The sequence below is a fragment of the Amblyomma mixtum genome, chromosome 3 (genome assembly GCF_055824585.1).
Source record: "Amblyomma mixtum isolate Tamu chromosome 3, ASM5582458v1, whole genome shotgun sequence".
NCBI classification, from domain to species: Eukaryota; Metazoa; Arthropoda; class Arachnida; order Ixodida; family Ixodidae; genus Amblyomma; species Amblyomma mixtum.
The window spans coordinates 232553527-232559735 of record NC_143014.1 but is presented as its reverse complement, the minus strand read 5'-3'; positions in this window follow the sequence as shown (position 1 = coordinate 232559735).

The following is a 6209-nucleotide window of genomic DNA, read 5'->3' as shown; positions in this document are numbered from 1 at the left end:
GCTTGTTTGTGTTTGAAGCACAGTGCATTCCATTGCGTACTCGACCCTAATAACACGCAAACAGAAGTACAAATAATTGAAAATTGGATTTGAGGAAAGAAAAATGTGCAGAGACTCTCTCATTCCTTGGTGGACACCCGAACTACATCTGTGTACCTGTACCTGAACGGCGCCGTTAGGATGGTATGGAGGAGGGAATGAAAGAAGGTAGAGAGAAAGTGGTGACTTAGCGGAGGGCTCTGAAATAATTTCGATCACCGGGGGGTCTTTAACATGCACTGACATGTCGATCGCACAGGACACCGGAGCCTTTTGCATTTCGCCATCATCGAAATGCGGCTGCCGAGGTCCGGATTGAACCCACGTCCTCGGGCTCAGCAGTCGAGCCAGAGGCTATGGTCGAGCGCCCTTGTAGTAAACGGAGAAGACGCTGTAGCGCTGCGGCGCTGCCATCGGCAAGTGTGCGGTAAGCCGTCCAAACATAGTCCAAACATCCGCGCGTCCGCCGCTCAGCCCCATGCTCCCTTGCACCGCCGGGTGTGGCCCGCTTCACCGCCATTCTTCGTGAATTTGCCTAGCTGCCGCGGTCGCTGCAGGCCGACGCTGTCGTCGAACACATTGTCACCGCAGGCCAACCAGTTCACTCATGCCCACGTCGTCTGTCACCCGAAAAGCTGCGAGTATGAGGACCGGAGTTTGACCACATACTCGAACTCGGCGTATAATCCTCCCCTCCGCTATAGTCCCTGGGCGTCTCCACTGTAGTATACAGGGTCTTGAATATTTGGGGGCCGGGTTTTAAAAAATTCCTATGTAAAATCTACTACCCCATTAGAACTGAAATAACGTTCACAAAGTAGCAAAATGTGGTCTACGTTATCTGATAAGTAATTCAACATCGGTAGTTGCCTAGATTTTCCGGAATGGACGGAAAACTGCTCTCGGCGGCGTGCAGAATTTTCGCAGAAGCGAGTCGAGAAGCTGCGTTGACATGGTGCGCCATCTTTCGAGCGGCGAGGAAACCGCCATCTCCGGCAAGACCGTTGGCGCGCTTGCTTCGAAGGTGCAGATCGTCTGCTCGACAGATGGCGCACCATGTCAACGCAGCTTCTCGACTCGCTTCTGCGAAAATTGTGCACACCGCCGAGAGCAGTTTTCCGTCCATTCCAAAAAATCTAGGCAAGTACCGATGTTGAATCACTTATCAGATAACGTAGACCACATTTTGCTACTTTGTGAATGTTATTTTAGCTCGAATGGGGTAGTAGATTTTTCATAGGAATTTTTTAAAACCCGGCCCCCAAATATTCAAGACCCTGTACATGGAGGAAGGAAAGAACTAAGGAGAGGCCCTGACGTCACTTTTTGTGAAGCCGCCCCGCAACCGGAAGTTGGATCGGCTCTCCTCACTATCTTCTTTCTCCACCGAGCTATGGGGCGGGGATCGCGCGCGGCTCGCAATTGATTGTAAAACATTTTATTCGCCTCCCTCCCCACAAACACGCACCTAGACACAGACCGGCGCACAGGTGCGGTTAACCTTTTCCGACGCCAGGCGAAGAAAGACGACATTGCGCGCCGCTTATAGCTCAGCTCACCATCCTCCTCGGGCTACCGTACACCCGCCGTGTGGCCTTCGACACGCAGCTCAGCATCGCCGAGAGCGGCTTCATGTTTCTGTGCTGTTTGGTGAGGTGCGAAAGTTCGCTGATCAAAACAATCAATTCGCTTCTTCGCGTGTCGAAGCGCGGTTCCGGAGTGCCACCTTTTCGCGAGATTCATTTCAATGCATCGATCGCTCCGCCTAACGACACCAAGTTTGACGAACATAATATTAAATGAGCGGTTATTTGCTGCATTTAAAAGCAATCTTAGATGCGTGCGTAGCCTCACGACGCCAGGCATTTAGACTTTAACACGCAAGGCCGAACACACCGTGCCGAAAGCCCGTCCACCGCCACCGAGAAACACTCGGGCCCCTAGCAACAACGACGCTAACGACGCCGTACGCCGTTGCTAGTGGCCCGAGTTTTCTTAGCAACAACGACAACGTTGCTAGTGGCCTGACCTTTTAAGCCTAAATTTTGACGTCACTTCCGCCACATTCTCGCCAATGCATTGGCAATACGAAGGGCCTCCCCTTAGTTTTCCTTCCTCCATACCCTGTATAACGCTGAAGTACACACCGCAAGAATGGCCGCCTCTGCAGGGCTGCGGGGTCTTCCGCCGAGCAACCGCTCCAGACTATGTGGCGCAACAATTTTCTTCAAAACTGACCTTGTACGCGACGGGCGTGCCATGAAATCACCGTGGCTCTGGATGTCTCGAAGCTGGTGATATCGACGCCATTCGGCCTGTTTGCATTCCGCCGCATGCCGTTCGGACTGCGAAAATCCCGGCAGATATTACAGTGCTTTGTCGACGACGTCTAGGATGGCCTCGACTTCTGTAATATATACCTCGATGACCAACCTACTGATGCCAAGCTTTCACCAGGCGAGCACGAGGCGCTTCTGCACTGCGCATTTCATCGCCTACTGAGCATGGCATATTCGTGAACACAGCAAAGTGTGATCATGGTGCTTTCAAGAGTTGAGTTTTCTTGACCATGTCATTTCCAGCTTCGGCATTCAACCACACTCGGAAAAGGTTACAGCTGTCAAGGAGTTCCCACGACCCAACACTACGCGAATGCAGAAATGTAACTTGACTCGTACTTGTCTTGCGCTAGTCTCAACGCCAGCTCCGCGGGTTCTTGGTCTGGTGAATTATTATACCAACGTTTCATGCCATAGTGCATGGGCGTTCTACATACTCTGCCCCTCCTGATGCCTACATACCTCGGCGTCATGAGGGGTGGCTCATTCACACTCACATTCACAACCACACTCACTCGCATTCGCACTCGCAGTCACAACCACTCACTCATACTCACTCTCACGACCACTCGCACTCACTACCACGCACTCACATTCACGCTCATGTCATTCGCACTCACAACCGCTCACTCAAACTCGCACTCATGTCACTCGCACTCTCAACCACTCAAACTCACACTCATGACCACTCGCAACTACTCACTCACACTTATGACCACTCGCACTCCCAATTGCCACTCACGCACACTCCCGTCCACTCACACTCGCAACCATTCATTCACTACATTAACGTTCACTCACCCCTAGAGCATAGGCTGTTGCACAGATGTGGTGGTGAGCCGCCCGGTGCTCTGTCGGTCTTTTTGGCCAATTTTCATAGTTTCGATGCTCGAAGGAAGTTGTTACTTATCAGGCATGTTGCCCGAACCAGTGCTACGCACCTGTGCTTCCGCGCTTGCTGCTGAGACGATAAGTGCCTGTTCAACGTCAGCTAAGATGCTTAGACACGTTTTTGAACAGTGTCTAAGTAACAATAAGCTTGCCTTGACTATGACGTGTCCGTGAGTATGCATGAACACCTTGGAGGCGAGTGGCGACTATGAATATTTTTTGCAGCGTAGGAAATCGGGAGTGTTTTTGAAAACCTAGAACGAGTTCCTCACGCAAAGGTAAATGGCTGGAATGGGCCGTAAATACAGATTTTCCCTGCGGAAAAGGATTCAAAGGGGAGTGACCGTTATCAATCCCTTTACAACAGCATTTCGGGCTTTGGGGCAAATTAAGAGCATGCAGGGTTGGCTTCGTCTAGCCAGAGCAGGTAGGCATGACCGATATGTGGACAAGCCTGCATTGCAGTATGCTGTCTGCGATGCACATAATCCCTGTCTGAAGGAGGCTTGAGAAACCAGCGTGATGTCTTCACTTGAGGACTGTGCGTGCGGAGACCACGAGCGCATTGCATAGGGAGTGCTCTAACACTGCATCTCCTGTAGTCCGCCGCGTTGTTGGTCGAGGAAGCGTCGTTCATGGAAGAATACGTATGCGGCTAACTTGCGAGCCATTTTGCGGTGAATTATCTTCCGCAACGGATGTTGCTGAGAAAAAAACAAACCCTATCCAGAAGTTTTTAAAAGAAATCGTGTACTATGCGGTTCAAAGGATTCCTCATGCTGTCCAGATATCAGTAGGGGTAGAACTGCTGAAATCGGAGGGCGCAAACAGAAGTTATTGAAAATATTGAATATTGAAGTTATTGAATACTGAAAATGCCAAGATAAAGCAGAATCTCATTCCACACGCCCATTTCACTCGCCCAGTGCCGAATATTGGGCCCCACAAATCAAACACGTCTTCCACACATGCAGCGAAAGCTTGTATGCATTTGTTGACTTGGCAGGGCAGTCTGCGATCTGCGGATCGCGGATGATGCAGATGGGAGCCTTTTCATGACCGTAAAAAAAAAAAAAAAACGTTTTTTTTTGTACTCTGGAGAAGAGCGGGGGGGAACTTAATCCTCAGCTCTTTCCTGCTCTATGAGCACTTAAGTGTCAAAATGCCGGCACGTACCCCTCGACCTATTTATGAAAGGATCCCCTGTGCCCCCCTCCGGTCACCCCTTTCTACCCCCGCCCCACTATCCTCTTCTCTTTTCGTCATATTTTTGGCTATGGTGTACGTCGGATGGTTTTTCTTCGCTGCCTTCTCGGTATCGGCAGTCTGAACAGCAGCACTCAACTGCAGGATACTTTTAGGCGAAATAAAAAATGTCGCCCCTTGATTGATTCTTATTAGCTTTCATTCGGTTGTACTGCTTTTCTTCTGTAGTCTTTTCTCAACCCGAAATGTGACAATACTGACAGACAACATATTTTAGATCCCTTTCCCAAATATAGAAGACTCAAGTTTGAACTGTACGTCCAGCCAATTGGAAAGGGTGGCCACCTCGAAAATTTGGTGGCCACCTCATATCCACTTCCAAAAATTGCCATAACGTTTCGTCACCATGGGCACGAAACAAGTATTTCTGGAGCAGATTATAACACCAGACCACTTCGGCTATCTCCTCAGCGTCAAGGCATCACCTTGTGTGATGATATGCACACAAGAAATAAAAACCACATGCCTGATTTGCGATGGAGGGCTCCTTCCAGTACATGATAGAAACGAGAACCTCTGGTGTTACCTAAAAGCGCGCTTGGTTTAAGCGTCGTTTTCCGGTTCAAGTTCAAGAGCCGGTCCAAGTAGGTCAGGTTCTTCGCGTGGGCAATGGAAGGCCGTGCCTGTTCTGGATCCGGTCCAATAAAAAAATTACGACCAGAGCAGAGCTCCACAATGCACCAATCCGGGCACAAAAAAAACCTACGCCTCCACTGCAGTGCTCAATATCAAATCTTACGCTAGTTATTGCTGAGAAGCGGGCAGTTATGGTTTCAGCAGCAAGTACTGGAACTCTGCGTAGATTAGCTCGACAAGAGGTATTTGCCTTTCTAGTAGTGGCAGTGCGAAATTCCATCAAAGGATCTGGCACATCCCGTAGCGGTTCATTGTAACAGCGAAGATCTTGGGCCCATGCCAACGGCGAAGTATAGTAAGACAAGCAGCAGCGAAAGGTTGCTATTCCCACGCCAGCGGAATCCTCTGCTTTGATCGTCCAAAGACACCAGCATGATGTCATATGCTGGCTCGAGCGCGCTCGGCACTGAATATTTGCTTGGCTCACGTGTCAATAATATGAAAATAGCTAAGGGTATACCATCGTCGCTAAACACAAGCAAGTGTCAAACTTCTCTGCCACGTCCACCCACCACTCACCACTCAGGTCAACTCACATCCACTCACAACCAATCACAGCCAGTCACATCGACTCACATCCACTCACTCGATCTCACAAGCATATCCACTCGCACACACACACCACTCAGTCGCATTCACACTCATGACCACCCACACTTACATCCACTCACTCGTACTTACACTCACGTCCACTCAAACACACGACCACTCACTCACACTCACGTTCGTGAGTGTGAGTGTGGTAATATGGTGCACTCATGAGTGAGTGTTGGTTGTCTACGCAGCAATTCGACACTTCCAGGGACACCGGAAATGGGGTGGGGCACTGTGCAGGTGAGAGCCCCCCCATCCCCAACCCAAATTTTCCTATCGCGGGGCTCAGCCCATGTAAAAGGTTATTTGGATAAAAAAAATGTGTAAATTAGACAGAAACTAGGAAGGGCGGGGGGGTGGGGGGGGGGGGTGAGGGGGGGGTAAATTGGGAACGGGGAGGGAAAGAGGAAAACGGCTGTCTTCATTTAAGAGTAGAACGCGATA